Source organism: Amblyomma mixtum, chromosome 4 (assembly GCF_055824585.1).
Source record: "Amblyomma mixtum isolate Tamu chromosome 4, ASM5582458v1, whole genome shotgun sequence".
Lineage (NCBI taxonomy): Eukaryota > Metazoa > Arthropoda > Arachnida > Ixodida > Ixodidae > Amblyomma > Amblyomma mixtum.
Genome location: NC_143015.1, coordinates 98,428,503 through 98,454,743, shown reverse-complemented (window position 1 = coordinate 98,454,743; position 26,241 = coordinate 98,428,503). Strand labels below are relative to the sequence as shown.

General features: G+C 47.3%; 1 long non-coding RNA gene across 1 annotated transcript; it reads left to right on the top strand.

The window, feature by feature from the left end:
* Positions 1-19,566, top strand: LOC149347562 (uncharacterized). The gene is made up of 8 exons (XR_016292144.1): positions 1-163; positions 1,488-1,559; positions 5,372-5,471; positions 6,822-6,934; positions 12,779-12,850; positions 14,819-14,951; positions 17,677-17,778; positions 19,475-19,566. It is a non-coding gene; the product is annotated as an uncharacterized LOC149347562 (long non-coding RNA).
* Positions 19,567-26,241: the final 6,675 nt, after the last annotated feature.

Sequence of the window (26,241 nt, the reverse complement as noted above, 5' to 3'; positions counted from 1 at the left end):
GCTGAAAAAACCGCCTGCAACGCGACCATGAGTCTTGATGAAGAACCGCGGCAGTGCATATACTCGGAAGCGCATTCATGACGTGGGTGCAAAGAAGGTCGCCGACAGCCAGACCCGCCTTCACATAAGTGACACTGAGGGCGAGTAGAGACAGCTGTCGCAGGTAAGGAAATTTTCCACCAGAGAAGTGCACGTAGGTGTCCCCTAGGATTCCTCGCTGCCGTATCAGACGACGATTAAGTCAATGTATTTGTGTCAAAATGCGTGGCTGTGCTCTTAGGATCATTTTAAATATGAAGCTATAAATGTCCTACTTTATTGCATATGATACCATCAGCAACAATGTACCGCATTAAAAATGTCCGGCAAAAGCCTCTGAAGGGTGAATAGCTGCAGTCAGTGTGGAAAAAAATGTCCACTGCGGCAGCTCCTCAAGAGACTGCAGCCTCTTAATACTTTGCTATCGTCAATAGCGTTCTCCGTTGGTTTTCTATGGCAGTCTTGAGCAATACAGAAAACATTGTTGCTACGCATCTGAAGCAAGGGCCATTACCTCCAATATTTCCATAATAGTACTTGAAAATTCTCTAATATTAAAAATTTTTGTTCAAATTTGTTGGACCCGGCTAATCATTGGTCACGACAGGCTCCTCAGGAAGGGCAGCCTGGGTCGCTCAAGACCCCCTGTGGCAGCACCTGCCATCGCATGGCAGTTGCGCGTCGCTTGACCGCTGCACCGATGGGCCTAGAGTCACCATTCGACAAGTGTTAGTCATTTCGTTTCCCGCGGCTTCCGTGTTCTCGTTAGGAGTGCCCTGAAGTGAGAAAGGTAGCACGAAAACCTTTCGAGTCATCGAAGGTTGTGAGGAAAGTATGGATTCTTCAATGGGAGGTAAACTGACATCTTCCATTTCCGCTTCTACTCAAAACATATGTTCGCTCCATGGTATCGCGAATACATAAGTGTGTAATATCTGCATCGCAATGCTTGTCGTTTCCCATGTGCGCTAGTTAAATTAGACATCGTGACAGCTGAAGAGTAAGGCAAAATTAAATTATTCCATGTCGCCGCTTTGCCTGCGTGCTCATTCCAGTGTGTAATTTTTAGAGCTATAATGCTCTGGAATTTGTTAGCTCGAGGTAAACGCGACGCTGTACACACATGTACGCGCAAGATTAGGCGCACCCTATAATGTGCCGCCTGTGATCACGTGGTGATGGTGGCGCCTGCAGATTCCCGGGGCAAATATTCTTGATTCTTTAGACAGAAACAGTCGTGCGGACCAGGCGCTGTTTGGTACATGCCTACCATTGCGTGCGCACCTGCTGGTTTCAACTCGTGTTGTTTTCTTGTGCCTTCGTAACAATGCAAACGCACCAATACCGTTAGGTATTACCAATACGGAAAGCCATATCTGTGTCAAGCTAACTGTTGAATATAACAGCGCTATTCTCAAATTTAAAATGGAAATATGTCTCTTTTGCAGGAACGGCCCTTCTTTCAATGTGGTACAAAGGAAGAGGACAGTTCGTGCTGCGCCGTGCTTTTAATTTCATGGGTAACTATGCGGCTGCATTATCGTGTTTCCCAGCAAAGCGAATATTTGGTAGAACGTTCATGACCTGACTGTTTTTGTGCGCGCGAAGTATGTTCATCTGAGGTGCCTATCTGATTGGTTGGTTGGTTTATGGGCTTTAACGTCCCAAAGCGACTAAGGCTATGAAAGACGCCGTAGTGGAGGGCTCCGGAAATTTCGCCCAACTGGGGTTCTTTAACGTTCACTGACATCGCACAGTACACGGGCCTCGAATTTCTCCTCCAAAGAAATTCAACCACCGCGGCCGGGATCGAACCCGCGGCTTTCGGGCCAGCAGCCGAACACCACAGCCACTGAGCCACCGAGGCGGCGTGCCTATCTGAGTTGCCAACACTGATAGTGTTGCCATGACAATACACCGGCTCGAATGTCTATGTCTCGAATGTTTCGTGTAGATTACTGCGGCTTTTCCCAGCAAAGAATGTTCATGTATGGCTGTTTGTGTGCATGCGAAGCGTGTTCTCCTGAGGTGCCCACCTTAGCAATGCGGGTTCTCTGCTCAAACAAAGGAGAACTAGAACGCTTCGTCTCTCTCCTTTCGACCTCCGGGCTCGCTTTTATATTCTCGGTGGTGGCGGTTCGCGCCGGCCAGGGGATGTCCTCTCTAGTGCTCTTGTTCAGTTCTCTTGTTCAGTGTTTTTGTTCAGTTCTCTTCAGTTTTCTTGTTCGCATTTCATTTTTTGCTGATTCTTCCGACGAATGTGCCAGTTCGGCGCTATTGGGGCCATAGTCTCACCTTCCGGGATACCTGTGCACCGTGCTTACCAAAGTAACCTGACAACGGCGATAACAGAGCGAAAGGGTGGAAGTCGCACACGGTGAGCTGCACGCATATATTTTGGAAGATTTCATCGCCGAGGCAAGAGAACGAGCAGCCTTGGAACCTCTGTCCTACTTTTAATCTTTGCAGGACAGGATTGCAAGACATAGTGTCGCTCTGTTCTTTCTACCTGTAGTCCAATACACAATTTTTTTCCGGTACCCTCAATGAATTACGTGTTCCTGCCTGACGTCTAGCATGCTAGTCACCGTTTCACACCCGGTCTCTCTTCTATCAGTGAATTGATCTTTATGTTCGGGCAACATTCTTCATAGGAGATTGTTGTGAGTCGATATGGTCGTTTGATATCAGCTAATTACTCGAGAACTTATCTCAGGACTTCTGTTTTCTGAACTCACTGAATTGGGAAGAGGATGGGGAGGGAAGGATCCTTAAACTGGATGTACACATGCCTCTTGCTTTAAACTACAATGCTGATACAATTTTCACGAGGGTCTGTTAGAGAGAGGGCTGGCAGATTAGTGGTTTAGAGTCTTCCCTAATGCAAGGCGTGTTTCTCGTGCAGGCTCTGTATTTGCGCGAATAAGCAGCCCTGGGTGATGGCACATGGCTGCTTAAGAAGAGCTGGGACCAGTCCTCTTGCTACGAGCGGCCCTACAGCACTCAGCGTGCATACGAGGGACTTGGAGAGTCAGACAGTAAGCTGACGTCGTTGCCGAATGGCTGCTGTGAGGAGGACACCCGAAACACGTTTTTCCACGCTGAAGCGCCGTATGCCCCTCTTGTCTTTGAGACATCGCCCAATGTTCTCGTCTATCCTCTATCCTAAGTCTCTAACTGTCCTCTGGTCGAAAATGTGTTAAGCTGCCCTGAGATGCGGACTCATCTAGAGAGCACGTAGCTTCAAAAAGTTTCCAAAAAGGCTTAGTAATAGAGGAATTACAGCCGTCGCTGTCAAGTGGGTTCATTCTGGACCCCTTCAGATTTTCTTTTCTGTCATGTCGGGTAACTACCGCAAGCGACATATTCGCAAATTTTCCGATTTTAGCCAGAGGTGCCATGTACTTTCGTCAGATCATGCGTCATCATACCGCCTTTCAAGTACACTTTTCTTGCTTTTTGCTACCCGGAATGTTTCCTGAGGCACTGCCAGTGATGTTTCCATGCTCTGTATGCTTGATTTGCTTCGTAACACTCGCTGTTCACAGATGCATTGTCCACCCTTATGATTGGAAAGTCCACAAAATTGTTCACTTTGAAATAGGCCCCACCGTCAATAGCTGAATGGAAAGATTCCCGGAGAATCACCTGGAGAGTGTGAACACTGGGTTATGATTCACCAGCTTTTCGCACTTAAGACGATGAATATCAACACTGCTATGCAGGCAGCAGAGCAGCGCGCGCTAGTAAATGGTCTCAAAATAGAGTTAGACAATGTTTAGACAATGTCCAACCGCCTGTGAAAGGGGGTTTGCGTTGTAGTGCTTTAAAAGCGAAAATATGCACGAGCTACAGGCGATACGAACCTGGCAGCACTCGGTGCACTGAATAAATTGTTGACTGGCAAGCGCGTTATTTCTGTGAACAACCACTAAGTTCAGTGACGTCGCAATGACTGGGACAAGTGAACCTCGTCACTCCGTACGGGTGGAAGCATTTGAAAACATGTTCAGTTATGTTCCACCCAAGCGCTTGCTAGAATTATCTCTGAGCACCCATGAAACAAATCGCATTGTTTGTTCGGATTCCAAACTTCTTTCTTGTGCCCCTTAAAACAAGTGGACATGTCTGCGTCTCTCAAAGGGTACAACGGCAGTGGTTTGCGGCGTTCATCGTATTCGGAGCAACAATTCCAACCCACAACCTATATCAGTGAACGTGACACGCATGCGGCATTGTGGCGCCCTCATATACCATCATACTTAGCTATTTTTTCATGGTGCTGATATGGCACTGGAAGTTCTCTGGTCTGCAGTAAAACCCCCGGCCCTGCGCTGTCCTCCAGCCTTCTGATCAATTCAACGACTGTTCTTAACTTTTGCCCCACGACCTTTCGGTGCATGCTCGGGGCATAACACAAAAAGTGTTATTACATAGAGTGCCAGTAACAAAGCCCCACAGCATTGAGCTTTTTCAGGAACTAAGGATTTAAAAAAATGTGGTACCAACTTTCTTTCGAGCTTGGAAACAAGTCTTCGCTTCACGCTTGCTCGGCGCAGAAGTGAACTTACATGCTTCCGGCTCGAGCCATTAAGCATGTGAGCAAGTTGTGCCTTGCACCATTGAAACCTTCCATCATCATCATCATTTTTTAAGCAAAAATCTGCGTTGAAGTGAAATTTTACGATCGGCTTATACATTGGAAAGTGGAATATATTACCAAAGTATGCGTCATATTTGCGCGAAAAGAAATGGGTTCTTCCTACTCCTTGGCCTCTATGGGCATAAGAACTTTGTTGGTCTGCGTCAAAATTTCTGGAGCCCTCACTGCAGCGTCCCTCATAGCCTTAGTCGCCTTAGGATGTTAAACACGCATTCAAGTTCGGAGCGTTCTCACAGAAGTAAGAGCATTCCGGCGTTTTGCCCTCTTGTCATCGTCTGCATTCGTGGCAGTGTTCAAGCGGTTCCTAATGCTTTGATATATCTGCGCCTATAATCCGTTCCCGCCGCCACCTTTCCAAGCCTTTTACTATCCCGAACACTGGTCGCTGTGCATACAATCACTGCTGACATTCAGCTTTCCGCCTTGTATCTTAAACAACACCCCCGCTCTGCCACCGTTTCGTCTGTATCAGCATTGACTGAGTGTGCCCTCTTCTTACCTTTGAGCCATTCACTACGGTGTCCCACATAGCCTGATTCACTTTGCGATGTTAAATCCCATACACCGTCTTACCTTTGTCAACCGTGATTCCGTTCGGCCGTGTTTGGCGACTACCTTTGACCCTTTTCCTCTGAAGAAAAAAATTACATTTATCACACAACTCTGCAGGAGACGGAATCCGACTCCGCGGCAACCAGATGCGATGACCCAGCAAGTGCCAAAATCAGGCCTACTTTGCTGCCACATCGTTCACGATAAATTTTAAAAGGTGAGCTTCTCGTATCGTGTTTTGTAGAGAAAAAAAGTTTGCCATCACACCTCTACACACGTCAGCCGCATATCATCATCTGCAGTAGGCAGTCATTTCCTCCATCCTACTAATTAAATCAACAGGACACAGTCGAAAAAAACGTGTTGCTTCACATGTAACTGCTGGTTAACGGATACTGACCCACCGACCGGCACCTCTGGAATGGCAAATGTATTCTCCGTGGAAGGCTGAACTTCGTGATATGTTGAAAGCTTTAGTGAAAGGCATTGCTCCAGTGCATGCCAGACAAGGCTTTAACAGTTTAGACAAACTTTCTTTCCTTCCAACTATTCCAACTACTATGAACACTTCATAATAATTGATATCTGTGTACAAGCACTTGTCCTTTGCAAACGAAGAGCCCTTAAGCACATGCAGAGGTATTTATGCTAAATTTTCTCACCGTAGGCAGCTAAATTCCATATATTTGTCATACACAAATTTCCATACTCAAGGATATTATTCCGTGGTAAGTGGAGGATTGATGCTTCTTTGAAAGCTCCAGTTGCACACTCAATAAGCAACCATTATAGCTAAGGAGCACGCAGCAAGCGACTCCAAGGCCTCTGATGTGTGGAAAATCTTTGCAAGACTGCTCAATGAACCACTGAGTTGTGAACAGGATAAACGAAAGATGATCGCACATGTGGTTAACTTTTAAGAACATAATTACACACAAGCCATCCTTGTCATATAAGGTGACGGTCTTCAAGGCAGCTGCTCTTCAATACACGGTTCCTTCTTCTCAACCACCATGCTCCAATTCAGGATCGAAAATCTTTTTAGGCACGTAAGCTTTACTTTGTCCTCACCCGCAGTACTCTCACCTGAGGGGTTGATTGTTTTTTGGCCTGCACCTGCTCTGCACTTTGAAGGTTCGGAATATGGGCAGGGAACCCCGACTCATGGTATCCTTGATTGCTGACACACGATGCGATGTGCTTGCATGTCAATAAACTCCAATCGGGTTCGAGGTCCACAGCGGGGGGTGGCACCAACCCTTCGCCCCCCCTCCTCAATCCATGTTACTAACTAGTGCAAGTGGTTCCCATCAATAATAGAAACATTTGTTATTAACTGTTTGATATCAGAGCTTTTAGTGCAGCAGGAATTCAAAAGCTATTGCAAGGAGTCCATTCCTTCCCAGTCCTTACAGAATGTATCGAGAAGACCCTAGCAGTCTGAGTTGAGTCGACTCCGCAAGCAGTGCTTCTAACTGGCCCATGTGCTGCTTCAACGTTTGTGTTATTACTTGCAACTTCCTTGCAGTGCAGTGATGGAGGCTCACGTTAGATTCTCTTTGCGCAGTCCGGCCGATGTCGTAGACACTGCGTCGGGTGGAACACCTGCGTCGCGTACGGCGTAAACCCAGGAGCATAACTGGCTGCCGAGTTTAATGGACACCTCAATCACGTTTTCAGGTACGTGGCGGGATGTGTTCACCTGCAAAATGGAGCACGTTCGCATAATATTTCATGCTCAGCAATGCTAAACTGTCAACCAATTTTTCTTCGTTGTAGAGGACAGGTGAGTGATTGTTGAGTAACAGCAGAGTGTTATCTGGAATGCAGTGGGGCTCAGGAACTGTCACCTTGCTTTTGGCCGAGTTTACGGTGAGGTCTTAATCCCCAATTACCTATCAAACTACAGAGATTCAAAGTCAGTTTTCTTCTAGAGGCCTTGTTATGCATCATCACATACAGGCCTCCATGTTAAACCTCCGGCTCGATAACCACAAACTTATAGCCTTGAAGTCTGATTTGCTCTTGTGTGCGAAGCATATAGTGTGAAAGAACACTTTTTTTTCTGCATAGCATTGTCAGCGGAGCAGTGAATTAGAATACCGCTAAGACGGCCGGTTAACCAATATTCAATATTAATTAACTTATATTACCCTTACCTTTCTACCTATAGAAAACTGTTACAGACGGGTTCGAGGGAGGCCGCAGCAAACGCATTTCGATGGAGGCGAAATGCTGGGAGCCCCGATGTCAGTGCAAGTTAAAGAATCAGAAGTGGTCGAAATTTACGGAGCCTTTGAATACGGCGTCCCGCATGACCTGAGTCCCTTTGGGATGTTAAGCCCCCCTAAACCAAAAACCAAACCATGTCACTTTTTAGGCTTTCTGAAATCCCATTCCAGTCTGCGCTAGAGCTAAAGCAGTTCTAGGCAAGAAAGACTGCGTGCTAATAATTATTTCACATACTACTCACATAGCACTGATTTATTAATCCTTTTCGACTGGAGAGCTCAGGACACTACAACTTACATTGGCGCGCTTCACAGGTTAGCGTAAAAGAGCGAACATAGCGCCAGGAGCTTATCAGATATGGTCAGTTATATAGAGAGCTGAGTCCAATTTAGTATTTGGAAGCTAATATAGTACAGGCACCAACTATCGAGTATGAACCAGAACTCCAGATAATACTGATATCGTTGTTTAGCGCATACACGGGAAAACAGCCCTATTTGGGTTTCTTCGCTTAGACCACTCCGGTGTGGTTTGAATAGCAAAGTTCTGTCAACAATGCTCGTAGCCATACTGTACCTCTCATACATGCAAAGATCACTGCTGAATGCATCGTTTTGCTTCAGCGCGATTCTCTGGGGCCATCCAAACGAATTTTGAATGCATTCTCTTGCCGATTTTGTGTATGTTTAGGGACAGTCCATTTATAGAGGTCCTTATACTTCGCGATATCAGTGCACGTTAAATCACCCCAATTGGTCGACCTTTCTGAAGCCCTTCACTACGGCGTCTCTCATAGCCTGAGTCGCTTGGGAAGGTTAAATCCGTGTAAACCATAAACCGAGGGATAGTCCGTCGGCCACCTTTCCCGCAGTATCCGCCCACTAAATTCCTTGAGTGACTTCTTGCAAAAGCCATCTTGAGGATGTGAAAGCTTGTCCATAGCGCCATAGCATGGATAACAAGAAAGTGAAGTAATTCGTTGGACGGACGGTCTGGTTGGAAGAATTGATTTTTAGCCACGTGTAATTTGACGGATCAGAGTAGAGCCGCCTTTTGAGTCAGATTTGTCGTATGAGGTAGTATGGTCATGAACACGTGGAAAGTTGTTTTATTGAGTTGGTGACAAGATGGCAGCAGCATTAGACTGAATAATTTTCTCCAACCCCTCTAACTACTCATCTTCATGGTGAATAGAATAGACCGAGCCTCCTACCACCACCCCGGAAGGCCAGGAACCTCTCAACGTTTTTGAATAAACTGCTACTTTTACAAAGAGAACGACGTGAGTGCAATGATATAACGACACGGAGTGCAGTTCATTCAGGCTTTGTGTTGTGTTTTCCTGTGTTATTTTCAACCGTAAGATGTAGAATTTGTACGTGCCATTATTTGTAACTAAGTTACAACGCGGCGCCTGCACCGACTTCAGCAGACGCCGAACGACGCCACGCACCTTTGCGCATCCTTTACGCGGATGTAACCGTGCCGCCACGCTCATGTACTCTCGTTACCGTCAGGTGCGATGACCAGTCCAGTGCTGCAGGGGTGGCCGAACAGAACACTGAGCTTCTCCTCCATCACGGCGTCTGTGTTGCCCGCGGTATCGTCCATCCGACCATCGGCTTCGCGCATGTACTCCTTACCAACTTCGGCAATGAGCGACAACGCATCGCTAAAGGGACCACGGTCGCCTACTTGGAAGATATCGCCGAAACTTCAGATTGCATCGCACTCCAGACCGGGACATCTGCCAGCCGAACGGCCCAATTCGCCCTCGATGTGAACCCCGCTCTATCACCTACCGAGAAGGATCGACTTGTCGGGCTGCTCTGTCAGTTTCAAGACTGTTTCTCGTCTGCCTCCGCGGTCAAGCAGACGCCCCTCACCAAGCACCGCATAATAACCGACGAACGTATCCGACCAGTCCCACAGAACCCATACCGAGTGTCACCGCGGGAACGCGAAGTCATCGCTCAGCAGGTAGACGAAATGCTGAATGACGGTGTCATACAGCCATCGAGGAGTCCCTGGGCTTCACCTGTCGTCTTGGTTAAGAAGAAAGACGGCAGTCTGAGATTCTGTGTTGACTACCACGAACTCAGCCAGGTCACAAAAAAAGACGTCTACCCGCTACCACGCATTGATGACTCCTTGGACCGGCTGCGCCATGCGCGCCACTTCTCCTCGCTTGATCTCAAAAGCGGTTATTGGCAGATCGAAGTAGACGAACGGGACCGTGAGAAGACTGCGTTTGTCACGCCGGATGGACTTTACGAGTTCAAGGTCCTACCGTTTGGATTGTGCTCCGCTCCAGCGACATTCCAGCGAATGATGGACGCAGTTTTATCCGGCCTTAAATGGCAAACTTGTTTAGTATATCTGGACGACGTTATTGTGTTTTCCCCAACGTTCGAGGAACACCTCCAACGCCTTTCCACCGTGCTACGGGCTATGAGATCTGCCGGCCTCACGTAAAAACCTGAAAAGTGCCACTTCGGTTATGAAGAGCTCCTGTTCCTGGGCCATGACGTCAGCCGTCGAGGTGTTCAGCCCTTTCCCGCCAAAACTGCAGCCGTCGCCAACTTCCCTACCCCATCCGACAAGAAGACAGTCCGATGTTTTTTGGGACTCTGCGCCTATTACCGCCGATTCATTGCAAACTTTTCACGAATTGCTGCCCCGTTGACGCGTCTCACCCGAGGTGAGGTCACCTTCGCCTGGACAGACGAACAGCAAAAGGCATTCGATGAATTACGGCACCGCTTGCAAACAACCCCTGTGCTTGCCCACTTCGATGCCCATGCCGAGACCCTGGTTCACACGGATGCAAGCAACGTAGGCCTCGGCGCTGTGCTCGTACAGTGGCAGGATGGCGCTGAGCGACTCATCGCGTACGCTTGCCGGACTTTGTCTCGTGCTGAAAGCAATTATTCCACCACCGAGAAAGAGTGCCTCGCTGTTGTCTGGGCAGTGATGAAATTTCGCCCGTATCTTTATGGCCGCCGCTTCCAGGTCGTGAGCGACCATCATTCTCTTTGCTGGTTGACGAACTTGCGCGATCCCTCCGGACGCCTTGCACGTTGGAGTTTACGTCTACAAGAGTTCCACATGACCATCGTGTATAAGTCCGGACGCCAGCACAACGACGCCGACTGCTTGTCCCGTTCGCCCATCCAGTCGGCGAACGAAGACGAAGAGCCCGACTTCCCTCTTATCGCAACTGTCGACGCAGTCACTGTTTCGCAGCGCCAACGTGAGGACCCGGGACTCGCTCCACTCATCGACTTCCTGAAAGCGCGTACTACGGAAGTACCCCGTCCCTTCGCCAGAACGCACTCCTCGTTTTGTCTCCTAAACGACGTGCTCTACAAGATCAACTTTTCTCCCACGGGAAGGGATTATCTCCTCGTCGTGCCAGACACTCTCCGCGACGAAGTCTTGCAGGCATGTCATGATGAGCCCACCGCCGGTCATCTCGGCTATGCTCGAACTTTGGCTCGCATTCAAAAGAGTTTTTACTGGCCCAAACTTGCGGCGGCAGTGCGCCACTATGTACGAACGTGCCACGATTGCCAGCGACGGCAAATACCGTCTGTAAGGCCAGCTGGTTTACTGCAGCCTGTCCAAGTGCCCAGACTTCCATTCGAGCAGGTTGGCATGGACTTGTTGGGCCCTTTTCCAACTTGCTCCTCGGGCAACCGGTGGATAATAGTCGCTACCGATTACCTCACGCGCTATGCTGAAACAAAGGCCCTCGAACGAGGCACGGCAGCCGAAGCAGCGAAATTTTTCGTCGAGCGCATCGTCCTCAGGCACGACGCCCCGTCAGTTGTAATAACGGTCCGGGGCACAGCTTTCACGGCCAAGCTGCTGGAATCCGTCATGCAGCTGAGTGGCACTACCCACCGTAAATCCACCGCCTACCATCCACAGACGAATGGCCTGACCGAACGTCTCAACAAAACTCTCGCCGACATGCTGTCTATGTACGTGGACGTTGAACATCGGTCTTGGGATGACATCCTACCGTACGTCACATTCGCGTACAATACGGCGCAACAAGAGACCACTCGCATGACGCCCTTCTCTCTGTTGTATGGCCGCGAGGTGTCCACCATGCTAGAGGCCATGTTGCCCCATGACGGCCATGACCCCGAAGTTGGTACCGAGGAAATTACTCAGCGCGCCGAAGAAGCACGGCAGCTTGCGCGACTGCGCATCCGGAACCAGCAAGGCCGAGACCCTCGGCGTTACAATCACCGCCACCGAGTAGTGACCTTCGAACCGGACGACATGGTGTGGGTGTGGACTCCGATTCGACGCCGAGGGCTTTCCGACAAACTGCTAAAGCAGTACTTCGGCCCCTACAGAGTGGTCCGTCAGCTCAGTGACGTCACATACGAACTTCTTCCAGACGGCTCTTCTACTTCTCATCGCCGCCAGCAGAAGCCCGAAGTCGTCCACGTCGTGCGAATGAAGCCGTACTTTTCGCGCAAGCGCCGCTAGCAGCCTACCGCCACGCCATAACCGCATGCTTCTTGTGACCGTTCATTTTCTCACCATCCTTGCTTACGAACTGCTTATTTTCTGCCATGTTCTTGTAAACTGCTTTTCTTACCTTCTTTTCTTGCGCATGCATCGGGTCGATGTTTTTTTTAGGGAGGGGGGTAATGCCACGTTTCCACAAGCAGCCACTAGGCGGCTGCCCTTCGCAAGTCGCGTGCACCGCCGGGTTAAAGAAGAAGATCGGTTCCGGCCTCCTCTGGGTGCTCTTGGCTTGTTCTCCGGTGCCGTCCACGTCACCCCCCATTAAAGCCTTTCGGTTACGAGCCCCAACGGCTACGTAACAATATTAAATTATTCTATCTTGCTGCTTTGCCCACAAGCTCATTCCAGTGTGTAATTTTTAGGGCTATAGCGCTCTGGGCTTTGTTAGGTCGCGGTAAACGCGATGGTGTACACAAATGTACGCGCAAGATTAGGTGCACCCGATAATGTGCCGCCAAGGATCACGTGGTGATGGTTCCGCCTACAGGCTCCCGGAGGATATATTCTTGATTCTTTAAATCGTCGTTAAGTCGTGAGGACCTGGCGCTGTTTGGTACACGCATACCATTGCGTGCGCTCCTGCTGGTTTCAACTCCTGTTGTTTCCTTGTGCCTTTCTAAGAATACAAATGTACCAATTACCGTTGGGTATTATCAGTATGGAAAGCCATAGCTCTGTCAAGATAACTGTTGAATATAGCAGCGCTATTCTTTGATTTAACATAGAAATGTGTCTCTTTTGCAGGAACGGCCCTTCTTTCAATGTGGTGCAAAGGGAGAGGACAATTCGTGCTGCGCCGAGAACTTAACTTGATGGGTAACTACGCGGCTGCATTCTCGTGTTTCCCAGCAAAGCGAATCTTTGGTAGAATGTCCATCACCTGGCTGTTTTTGTGCACGCGAAGCATCTTCATCTGAGGTGCCCACCTTAGCAATGATCGAGTAACTCTGTTGTAATATGACGAATGATTTCTCGACATTGGCCCGTTTGTTGAAATCCAGATGCATTTCGCAGACTTGAAAACACTAGTAGTGTTGCCGAGACAATACACAGGCTCGAACATCTATGCGGTCAGTACAAAGATATAAGCAGGAAAAGTAAAATCCGGTTCTTTAGGCACACTCCTAATAATAGCGTAAACTGTCTTCAACTCTGTGCGACAGCTTTGCAAGCCGCCCACAGTGACCGCGCCATGGTGGCCAGAGCGTGGACTGCTATTTATGACAGATCGGCCGCGCTCAATACCCACGTGGCCTCAGAAACCGCTGCACACACGCAAGAGAATGCAGATGTGTATAATTTCAATAATGCTTTTGTACGACCAATCGTATTCCCCTTCGTTCTTGGCGCTATAATGCTAACGATCTTTTAATTTCGCATAGAATTGCTTTCATGGAGGACAAGAATCAGACACATGGAAGAGGCTTTTGTCCGGAAGTGGGTGTAGTGAGGCTGCTGATAGTGATAATGGTTTTCATGGCTTAACGCAATTTGGGGCAGATCCTTTTTAAACCGATTTGAGCCGCACTTCATTTACGCGTTTGGTGTTCCATAGGCTGGTAGAACATATTTTGCATGGTTAGTCCACTGCTTTGCCTCCTAAACATCTTTTTTACCGCTTAGGACGGACGAGGGCCGAAATCACCTTATTTGTCTGCGATTATTTTTGTTTTTGTACTCATTTGTTTTGTTTTGCACGACTAAAGAACGCAGGCAGAGAGTCTGGCTGGCGGATGAGATTGAGAAGTTTGCAGGTAGCGGGGACCGGCTGGCCCCAGCTAGCAAAGGGCAGGATTAACTGGATGGATATGAGAGAAACGTTTATCCTGCGGTGGATGCAGTTGGGCGTATGATGATGATGACGTGAGATCAGGCATTATCGTAATCAGGGATTAGCAGAATTCGAATGGGGCAATGGTGTGAAGCTGCCAACCGCGACACCAAATAATGAAAGGAACAGCAACTTAGATAATTAAGAGCTGTTATGTCAGCACAGCCCCGTTTTCCATCTTCAATTTCTTTGTCAGCCATTCTGACTCCTACTGTTTGTAGTCGAATAGGTGCGTACTGTCTCAGCGCCGATTAGGTTAGGATCATAACTAAAAGGCAGGTAACCTGGCTCGTAAGGATTATTTCCGGTAGATATGTGCCTTGAACTGCAAAAAAAATTGGCGGGGGCTTAGCTTTGGTTAAGCCTGGTAGGTTGCGTAAGCAAAAGCGCAGCGCCTCCAACTGAAGGAACGCAGTGCGCCGCGTGTACAGGTCACGCGTGGCTACCGGCCGCCGCTGCTCAACGACTGAAAGCGTGTTGGAACACAGTTCCCCACGTCTACAGGTCTCAGGACAGCGCAGGATTGCAAGACATAGTGTCGCTCTCTTGTTTCTACCTGTAATATAATACGCAAGTTCTTGCCGGTACCCTCAATGAATAACATCTTCCTGCCTGACGTCTAGCATGCTAGTCACCGTTTCACACCCGGTCTCTCTTCTATTAGTGAATTCATCTTTATGATCGGGCAACAGTCTTTATAGAAGAGCGTTGTGAGTCGATACGGTCGTTTGATATCCGCTATTTACTCGAGAACTTATCTCAGGACTTCTGTTTTCGGAACTCACTGAATGGGGAAGAGGATGTGGAGGGGAGGGATCCTTAAACTGGATGTACACATGCCTCTTGGTTTAAACTACAATGCTGATACACTTTTCACGAGGTTATCTTAGATAGAGGGTTGGCAGATGAGTGGTTTACAGTGTTTCCTAATGCACGGCGTGTTTCACGTGCAGGCTCTGTATTTGCGCGAATAAGCAGCCCTGGGTGATGGCACATGGCTGCCTAAGAAGAGCTGGGACCAGTCCTCTTCCTACGAGCGGGCCTACAGCACTGAGCGTGTATACGAGAGACCTGTCGAGTGAATCGGTAAGCTGAAGTCCTTGCCGAGTGGCTGCTGTGAGTAGGACACCCGAAACTCGTTTTTGCACGCTGAAGCGCCGTATGCCCCTCTCGTCTTTGAGACATCACCCATTGTTCTCATCTATCCTCTGTCCTAAGTCTCTAACTGTCCTCTGGTCGAAAATTTGTTAAGCTGCAATGAGATGCGGACTGATTTGGGAAACACGTAGCTTTAAAATATTTGCAAAACGGCTTAGTAATAGAGGAATTACAGCCGTCGCTGTCAAGTGGGTTCATTCTAGGCCGCTTCAGATTTTCTCTTCTCTCATGTCGGGTAACTACCGCAAGCCAATTATTTCCAAATTGTCCGACTTTAGCCAGAGGTGCGATGTACTTATGTCAGGTCCTGCGGCATCGTCCCGCCTTTCAAGTTCACTTTTCTTGCTTTTTGCTACCCGGAATGTTTCCTGAGGTGCTGCCAGTGATGTTTCCATGCTCTGTATGCTTGATTTGCTTCATAACACTCGCTGTTCACAGATGCATTCTTCACCGTTATGATTGGAAAGTCCACAATAGTGTTCACTTTGAAATAGGCCCAACCGCTAATGGCTGAATGAAAAGATTCCCGTAGAATCACCTGGAGAGTGTGAACACTGGGTTATGATTCACCAGCTTTTCGCACTTAAGACGACGAATATCAACACTGCTATGCAGGCAGCAAAGCAGCGCGCGCTAGTAAATGGTCTCAAAATAGACTTAGACAATATTTAGACAATGTGTAACCTCCTGTGAAAAGGGGTTTGCGTTGTAGTGCTTTAAAAGCGAAAATATGCACGAGCTACAGGAGATACGAACCTGAAGCACTCAGTGCACTGAATAATTTGTTGACTGGCAAGCGCGTTAGTTCTGTGAACAACCACTAAGTTCAGTGACGTCACAATGACTGGGGCAAGTGAACCTCAACGTCACTCCATACGGGTGGAAGCATTTGAAAACATGTTCAGTTATGTTCCACCCAACCGCTTGCTAGAATTATCTCTGAGCACCCATGAAACAAATCGCATTGTTTGTTCGGATTCAAAACTTTTTTCTTGTGCCCCTTAAAACAAGTGGACATGTCTGCGTCTGAGAGACGCAGGGTACAACGGCAGTAGTTTGCGGCGTTCATCGTATTCGAAGCAACAATTCCAACCCACAACTTATATCAGTGAACGTGACACTCATCCGGCATTCTGACGCTCTCATAGACCATCATACTTCACGTTTTTCATGATGCTGATATAGCACTAGAAGTTCTCTGGTCTGCAGTAAAATCCCCGGCCCTGCGCTGTCCTCCAGGCTTCACTCCAATTCAACGACTGTTCTTTACTTTTGCCCCACGACCTTTTGGTGCATGCTCGGGGCATAACACAAAAAAGGTTGTTAAACAGACTGCCAGTAACAAAACCCGACAACATTGAGCTTTTTCGGGAACTAAGGATTTAAAAAAATGTGGCACCAACTTTCTTTCGACCTTGGAAACAAGTCTTGTTCCCATCACGCTTGCTCGGCGCAAAAGTGAACTTCCATGCTTCCGGCTCGAGCCATGAAGCATGTGAGCAAGTTGTGCGTCCGTCTCAATTATCAACAGCTCTCCTCGGCACAGTAAATAATAGCAACAGATGTGTAACTTAAGACGCATAAGGCCTGAGAAGTTTTGAACACCCTTGAAAAGCAAGCTTCACCCAGGAACGGACGCAACTGTCTCTTGGAGTGCATTCCGACGCTACTCAGAACATTGCTTTACTTTGACACTCCTTTACTTGGGGTGATCATACTCCATAGATACCGTTTTTGTGCATAAAGGGCAGTACCATTTGCTTCTAGGATATACCTGAAGCGACCTCGTCAAGCTACTGATCCTCGGAGATCGTCATATGCTTGACTGCTGAGTTTTTCTGCAACAATGACAATGCCCCATACATTTCTTCTTGAGTTACACGTCATGGGACAGGTTTCCACTCACTTGACTAGTCTTAAGCCGACTTCACAGTGCCTAGCTCCATTAAAACCTACCATCATCATCATTTCTTAAGGAAAAGTCTGCGTTGAAGCGAAATTTTACGATCGGCTTATACATTGAAGAGTGGAATATATTGCCAAAGTATGCGTCATATTTACGCGAAAAGAAATGGGTTCTTCCTATTCCTTGGCCTCTTTGGGCATAAGAACTTTGTTGGTCTGCGTCGAAATTTCTGGAGCCCCTCACTACGGCGTCCCTCATAGCCTTAGTCGCCTTAGGATGTTAAACCCGCATTCAAGTTCGGAGCGTTCTCACGGAACTAAGAGCATTCAGGCATATTGCACTCTCCTCATCGTCTGCATTCGTGGTAGTGTTCTAGCCGTTCCTAATGCTTCGTTAGATATATGCGCCTATAATTCGTTCACACCCCCACCTTTCCAAGCCTTTTACTATCCCGAACACTGGTCCCCGTGCATAGAATCACTGCTGACATTCAGCTTTCGGCCTTGTATCTTAAACAACACCCCCGCTCTGCCACCGTTTCGTCTATATCAACATTGACTGAGTGTGCCCTCTTCTTACCTTTGAGCCCTTCAGTTCGGCGTCCCACATAGCCTGATTCACTTCGAGATGTTAAATACCATACACCGTCTTACCTTTGTCAAACGTGATTCCTTTCGACCGTGTTTCGCGACTACCTTTGAGCTTTTCTCTGAAGAAAAAAATTACTTGTATCACACAACTGTGCAGGAGACGGATTCCGACTCCGCGGCAACCAGATGCAAGGACTTCCAGCAAGTGCCAGGACCAGACCTACCTTGCTGCCATATCGTTCACGATAATTTTTAAAAGGTGAGCTTCTCGTAAGGTGTGTTTTGTAGAAAAAAATGTTTGCCATCACACCTATACATACGTCAGCTGTATATCATCTGCAGTAGGCAGTCATTTCCTCTATCCTACCAATTAGATCAACAAGACACAGTCGGAAAAACCGTGTTGCTTGACATGTAGCTGCTGGTTAACCGATACTGACCCGCCGACCGGCTCCTCTGGAATAGCAAATGTATCCTCCGTGGAAGGCTGACGTTCGTGATATGGTTAAAGCTTTAGTGAAAGGCATTGCTCCAGTGCATGCCAGACAAGCTTTATCAGTTTACACAAACTTTCTTTTCTTTAGTGCTTCCAACTATTCCAACTGCTGTCGAACACCGCATAATCATTGGCATCTGTGTACGTAAAAGCAAGCACTTGTACTTTGCAAACGAAGAGCTCTTAAGCATGTGTAGAGGTATTAATGCTCCATTTTCTGACCGTACATAGCTAAATTTCATATATTTGTCACAAGGAACTTTCCATACTTGATAATAATATTATTTCGTGGTAAGCACAGGATTGGCGCTTGCTTAAAGGCTGGATTTACACACTCAATAAGCAACCATTATAGCTAAGGAACACACCGAAAGCGAGTCCAAGGCCTGTGATGTGTTGAACGTGTTTGCAAGACTGCTGCATGAACCGCTGGATCGTGAACTGGATAAACGAAAGATGATCTCAGATGTGGTTAACTTTTAAGGAAATACTTGCACTCAAGCCTCCGTTGTCGTATAAGGAGACGGTCTTCAAGGCAGCTGCTCTTCGATACATTGTTCGTTGCTCTCAACAGCCATGCTGCAACTGAGGATTGATGATCTTTTTGGCAGGCAATCTTAACTTTGTCGTCACCCGCAGTGCTGTCACCTGAGGGGTCGATTGTTTGTTGGCCTGCACGGGTTCTGCACTATGAAGGTTCGGAATACGGGCAGGGAATTAGGCGAGTTTTTTGGACCCGCGACTCATGGTATCCTTGATTTCCGACACTCGATGCAATGTCCTTGCAAGACAATAAACGCCAATCGGATTCGAGGCCCACGGCGGGAGGTGACACCAACCTCTCCCCCCCCCCCCCTGGGCTCTATCTTGCCTTCAGAGTTAGCCGCGAATCCGAACACCCCACACACTCTGTGTGGTCATCGGGAGCAATGTGCAATTAGAGGCACTACGCGGGGTACTTCGCTAATCGCCAGAAATCTCGAATTATAGACGAATCTCCTCTCTACGGCTCTGCATCTGAGTCGAACGTATTGTTTTGTTCCTCTGCAGCTGCCTACCGTTAGCATATCGATTACTAGTGCCGCCACCTTTCATTACTTCGCCCCTCGTCTACCTTTCTTATGTGTTGTTTAATTAACTCTTGCACATTGCCAATTTTCTACACCGGGTACTAAATCTATGTTACTAACTAGGGCAAGTAGTTCCCATCATTGATAAAAATATTTTTATTGACTGTTCGAAACCAGAGCATTTAATGCAGCAGGAATTAAAAAGCTATTGCAAAAACTGCATTCTTTCCCAATCCTTAAAGTTGCAGTGAGAAGAACTTGGCAGTCTGAGTTGACTCGACTTGTAACTGGCTTGTAACTGGCCCATGCGCTGCTTCAACATTTGTGTTATTACTTGCAACTTCCTTGCAGTGCAGTGATCAGGCTCAAGTACGATTCTCTTTGTGCAGTCTGGTTGATGTCGCTGCCTACTGCATCAGTTGGAACACCTGTATCGCGTACTGCATAAAGCCAGGTGCATAACTGGCGGCCTGGGTCGGTGGACACCTCAATCGCGCTTTCAGGTACGTGGCGGGGGCGTTGACCTGCAAAATGCAGTGCTTTCGCATAATATTTCGTGCTCAGCAATGCTAAACTGTCGGTCAATTTTTTTTCGCAGTAAAGGACAGGTGACTAATTTTTGCACAACAGCTGAGTGTTATCCGGAATGTGGTGGGGCTCAGGAACTAATGTTACCTTGCCTTTGGCCGAGTTTACGGTGCGGTCTTGATCCCCAATTAGCTATGTAACTACACAGATTCAAAGTCGGTTTTCTTCCAGGGGCCTTGTTCTGCATCATCACAAACAGGCCTCCATGTGAAACCTCCGGCAGGATAACCACAAACTTGCCTCGCAGTCTGAGTTGCTCTTATGTGTGAAGCGTATGCAGTGTGTAAGAACTTTTTTTTCGGCGTAGCATTGTCAGCGGTGTAGTGAATGAGAATACTGCTACGACAGGTGATTAACTAATATTCAATAGTAAATTTCTTAACCGCTAACTTGTATTACCTCTTATTTTCTTTTAGCAAACTCTTACAAGCGGGTTCAATTCTGGCTGCGGTGGTCGCATTTCGATGGAGGAGAAATGCTAGAGGCCCGTGTACTGTGCGATGCCAGTGCAAGTTAAAAATCCCCAAGTGGTCGAAATTTCTGGAGCCTTTCACTACGGCGTCCCTCACAGGGAGTGTCGCTTTGGGTCGTTAAACTTCCATAAACCAAAAACCAAACCATGTCAATTTTTATGCTTTCTGACAGTCAGTGCTGTGTCTGTGTATTTCTCGACTGTGTCCTGTCCCTGCGCACTGTTTTAAGCAGAAAAATGAACCAACTGGCCCCGCTACTTCCCATGATCCCATTCCAGTCTGCCCTACAGTGAAAGTTGTTCTTATCTAGTACACGCGCCAATTATCGAGTATGAGCCAGAGCTCCATATAATTTTGATATCGCTGTTTAGTGCATACAAATGAAAACAGGCCCATTTGGGCTTCTTCATTTAGACCACTCCGGTGTGGTTAGGATAGCAAAGTTCTGTCAACAATGCTGAGTCGTCATTACTGAGTGCGTCATTTTCCTTCAGCGCATATGTGTGGGAGCATTGAAATGCATTCTGAATGCATTCTGTTGCCGATTCCATGCATGTCTAGGGAGAGTCCGTTTCTAGAGGTCCGTATACTGGGTGATATCAGTGCACGTTAAATCACCCCAATTGGTCGTAGTTTCGGGAGCCCTTCACCACGGTGTTCCTCATAGTCTGAGTCGCTTTGGGACGTTAAACCCCTGTAAATCATAAACTTAGGGATAGTCCGTCGGCCACCTTTCTGTCAGTATCCGCCCACTAAATTCCCTGAGTGACTTCTAGCAAAAGCCATCTTCAGGATGTGAAAGCTTGTCCACAGCGTCATAGCATGGTTCACAAGAAAGCGGAGTAATTCGTTGGAGGGACGGTCTGTTTGGAAGAATTGGTTTTTGGTCACGTGTAATATGACGGATCAGAGTAGAGCCGCCTCCTGAGTCAGATTTCTTGTATGAGATAGTATGGCCGTGAACACGTGGAAAGTTGTTTGTTGAGTTGGTGACAAGATGGCAGCATCATTAGACTGAATAATTGTCTCCAACCCCTATAACTGCTCACCTTCATGGTGAACAGAATAGACCGAGCCTCTTACCACTACCCCGGAAGGCCAAGATTGTCTCAACTTTCTAGAATAACTTTCTAATTTTACAAACAGAGCAACGTGAGTGCAATGATATAACGACTGGGAGTGCAGTTCATTCAGGCTTTGTGTTGTGTTCTCCTCTGTTGTTTCAACCATAAAATGTAGAACTTGTACCTGCTGTAATTGGTAGCTAAGTTCCAATGCTAAGGAGCCCAACCTGGATCGTATGTTGGAAGGCTGAGCATGTGTTGGCCATGGAGATGCTGCGATAAGTTCTATTCCTTGCTTGTTTACTGCATTATCCTTATGACCCCTTTTCTGTCCATAAAGTTATATGTTTAATTTTACAGAAGTGAAGCCGAAAGAACCACCTGCAAGGCGAGAACGAGTCTTGATGAAGAACCGCGGCAGCGCATATACTCTGAAGCGCATTCATGACGTGGGTGCAAAGGAGGTCGCCGACAGCCGGACCCGCCTTCACATAACAGTGACACTGGGGGCGGGTAGAGAGCGCTGTCACCGGTGAGGAAATTTCCCACCACAGAAGTGCACGTAGCTGTTCCCTAGGATTCATCGTTGTCGCATTAGACAACCACTAAGACAGTGCTTTTGTATCTAAAATCATAGCTGTGCTATAATGCTAATGTTAAATATGAAGCTATTCATGCTTTACTTTATTGCATGCGATAACATCAGCACCAATGTGCCACATAAGTAATTTACGGAAAAAGTCCTCTTACGGAAGAATAGCCATGGTCACGGCTAAAACAAAGATATATTGCGGCAGGTCCGGAAGTCTCAGGGCCTTTTAAAACAAGCGCAACAGTGACACACCGCAAAACACATCTTCCTTCCATGTTGTCGATAAAACAGCCGTGTGTAAAAGCTGCATCGCAATGCATGTCGTTTTCCGTACAGGCTAGTCGAACTGATCATGACAGCTGAATATTGAGGGAAAATTAAATTATTAAACCGCGGCAGCTAGCCCACGTCCTCATTCTAGTGTGTAATTTTTAGAGCTATAGTGTTCTTGGGTACGTAGTTCTCGGTAAACGCACTGGTGTCGTACAGACATGTAGGCGCAAGATTAGGTGCTCCTTCTAATGTGCCGCCTGGGATCACGTGGTGAAGCTGGCTCCTGCAGGTTCCCGTAGGATGTATTCTTGATTCTTTAGATAGCAAGTCATGAAGACCTCGTGCTGTTTGGTACACGCCTACCATTGCTTGCGCACCTGCTGGTTTAAACTCGTGTTGTCTTCTTGTGCCTTTGTAAGAATACAAAAGCACCAATAGCATTCGGTGTTATTAATAAGGAAAGCCATATTAGTGTCGTTGAATATAGCAGCGCTATTCTTTGATGCAACATAAAAATATGACTCTTTTGCAGGAACGGCGCTTCTTTGAACATGTACAATGGAAGAGGGCAGTTCGCAGTGCGCCGAGGCCTTAACTTCATGGGTGAGTATGCGGCTATATCCTCGTGTAGATTACTGCAGCTTTTCCCAGCGAAGCGAATGTCTAGTAGAATGTCCATGACCTGGCTGTTTTTGTGTGCGCACAATATGTTCACCTGAGGTACCCAGCTGAGCAATTGATCGAGGAAGTTTTGTTAAAATCTGGAAGCATTTCGCCGACTTGAAAACACTAGTAGTGCTGCCAGGACAACACACCGGCTCGAACGTCAATGCGGTCAATGCAAATCTTTATTTAAGCAGGAAAAGTGCAATCGAGATTTCTACCTACTAATAACGCAAATTCTCTGCAAGTTCCAAAAAAATTTTAAAAGCAACCAGACATTGGCGGTAACAGACAGAAAGGATGGAAGGCACACACTGTAAGCTGAGCGCATACATTTTAAAAGATTTTGTCTCCAAGGCACGAGAAAGAGCAGCCTTGAAAGCTCTGCCCTAGTCTTAACTGTTTCAGGGTAGTGCAGTATTGCAAGACAGAAATAGTGTCGGTTTCTTGTTTCTACCTGTAGGCCTATAATCAAGTTCTTCTTGCCAGTGACCTCAATGAATTGCTTGTTCCTGCCTGTCGTCTAGCAGTCACCGTTTCGCACCCAGTCGCTCTTCCATCAGTGAATTCACCTTTGCAGCACATGAAATGCATTGAATAAGACCTTTGCCTAAAACACTGTTAAAAAACTGTTTAGGATTTCCGAAAGCCTAGTAATTCTACTGCTACCTTGGGAATAACAGTGGTGTCTTTGACAGGCAACAGTCTTTAAAGGATAGCGGTATGCGTCTGTACGCTCATTTGATGCCCGCTATTTACTCGAGAGATTATCTCGAGCGCAGTGAAGGTGGAGGAGGGTGTGGGGGGGGGGGGAGGATCCTCCTTAAACTGGTTTTACACATGCCTCTTGCTTTAAACTAGAAAACTAGAACTCTGAGACATTTTTGATGAGGCTATGGTAGAGAAAAAGGTGGGCAGATTAGAGGTTTACAAACAGTCTTACAAACAGCAGGGCTGTTTCTGATGCAGGCTCTGTATTTGCACGAATAAGCAGCCCTGGGCGAATGCTCATGGCTTCCAATGGAAGAACCGCGACCAGTCCTCACGAGCATCCCTACGAGAGCAGACGAGGGACCTGGAAAGCGAGACGGTAAGCTGATGGCGTTGTAGAGGGGCTCCTGTGAGGACACCCGAAGCACGTTTTTGCACGCTGGGGCGCCGTATGCCGCTCTAGTCTTTGAGCCATCACCAAATGTTTTCTCAGGTCTGAAAAGGTCTTTATCTGATTTCTTCAGCTCCACTTGTCCGGACAAGGACTGTCACCGAGGACACCCAGTATTTGAAAAAAATTATACCATGTGTTTGGTGCATGACGTTCCGAGTTGTTTATGAGCCATAAAACCCAATACAATACAATACAAAATTCAGAGGGGCACTTGGTTGACCTAAAGTGCGGCGAGGGGGAAGCCTTAAGCGCGGTGTTGCTGCTTGTGTCACTGATGTGTGATTAAGATGTTATGCTTCGCCTCTAAAAGTGCAACGCAACAGAGTCTTGCAAAGCTGCCAGAGAGTCCACGGAACGCCATCGCCGGTTCGACTCTACGCCTTGCTCGTTGGTAATTTTTTTTTTGAGCAAATGTAATGTATCTCTCTCTCGCATATCTCGGTGGACACCTGAACCTCGCCGTAAGGAAATGGAGGAAGATGGGAGTGAACGAACACACTGTGCTCACTAGACGCGCCTTTGTTCAATCCAAACCATCGAGCTGTGATGGCGGAGTGGTTAGCGTGTTCGTCTCACACTCCGGAGATCCTGGTTCGATTCCCCAACTCGGCAAATTTGCTACTCAGTTTCATTTATTTACCTCGTCTCACTAGAAAGCTTAACTAGGCTAATTGGTTGATTAACTAATTATTTAAACTCAGTCCCCCTTACTTGGAGCATCACTATACCATCCCTTTAATTGGTTGCATGGTTACTAGCCAAAGTACGATTGGCCCCGTTTGAAATTCGCGCTCTGTGACATCACGACCATTAGAAAAGCGTGACAATTCTGTCGACAACTCCTGATTCCAACGATGAAGAATTAAATAAAGGTTTCCGCCTTAATAAATGTTCTAGTTTATTCGTCTCTCTCTCACTCTCTAACTATCCTCTGGTCGAAATTTTGTTAAACCGCAGTGAGGTGTGGAGTCGTCTGGGAAACACTTAGCTTTATTAAGAGTCAGTAATAGGGGAATCGCAGCCGTCGCTGTCAAGTGGGCTCGTTCGAGACCTGTTCTCATGGTCTCTTCAAAGCAAAGATTTTCTCTCATCATGTCGACTAGGTATACCGCAAGCGAAATATTTCCAGTTTACCCGATTTTAACTAGAGGCGCAATGTACATACGTCGGATCCTACCTCATCTTCCCCGTATCGTCATGTTTCCGGAGGCACTGCCAGTGAAGATTCCATAATTTGTGAGCTCGATTTTTTTTTTTTAACATGAAGTTGTTGATGGGCGCGTTGTTCTTTTCCCCGGGCTCAAGCAAACCCTTCTGTTTTTCTATATTCTTGGCTTGTGTAGCTACTGCATTGTTTCTTCTTGCTTGGCATGATAATTTATATGTTGTCAATTTTTCTATTTTTGAACTTGTGTATTTCTGTCTCTGTTTGCATTTTTGGGAAACTCCACGCAGCTGCAGGCGGCGTCGAGATCCCCGCAGAGATATGGCCGGCCGCAGGTGAGTCCAGCGGGCCCCGCCGATGCCGGAGCGCCCTTGGTCAGACAGTTAACCGCGAGTGTTCTAAACAAATAAAATTGGGAAGTGCATGATCGTGTTCACTTTTAAGGCCCCGCCATGAATGGCTGTTTGGAAAGGCCACCGAGGAGTCATCTAGCTGGCGTGGCGACTGGGTTATTATAATTCCCTAGCTTCGCGCTAAAAACGACCATTATCAACACTGCTCTGAACTGAGAAGAGCAGCGCGCGCTAGCACTGGTCTCAAAATTGAGTTATATATCAACTTTCTGCCCCTTCTCCCCCTCTTTAATACCCTCTGGGCAAAGAGGGTAACTTGAAATAAGTAAATAAAAGGGAGTTTACGTTCAAGTGCTCTAAAAAGGGGAAATATGGACGAGGTGCAGGCGTTCCCAAACTTACTGCGCTCATAACACGCGGAATAATTTATTGACTGGTACAAAAATAAAATCTAGTTGTGTGCGTACGTGCGTGCAGCTGTGCTGCGTGCATTCATGCGTCTGTCTAACCACGCGTTCATCCCTCTTAGAAAGTCGTTCATTCGCTGAGACGTCCCAGCGAGCTCTCGAATCCTAGCATAGAGGGTAAGCTTTTGTGAAAGGAAGCTTAAGTGGCTTCTATTTCAATTTCGCCGTTTTTCCGCCAGCTTTCAGTGGACCACATCAGATCATATTTTGTCGGAGACATAGAGTTTCTTACTATTACCTAGAGGGAAAGCTGGCGGCGCTGCACTTCCGCCACCATGGACGCTCAAAGCATCATGGGGCGGTGAGCTACTTGTTGCGGAACAGTCGTAGTTTTTCGGGAACACGGAGTGTTA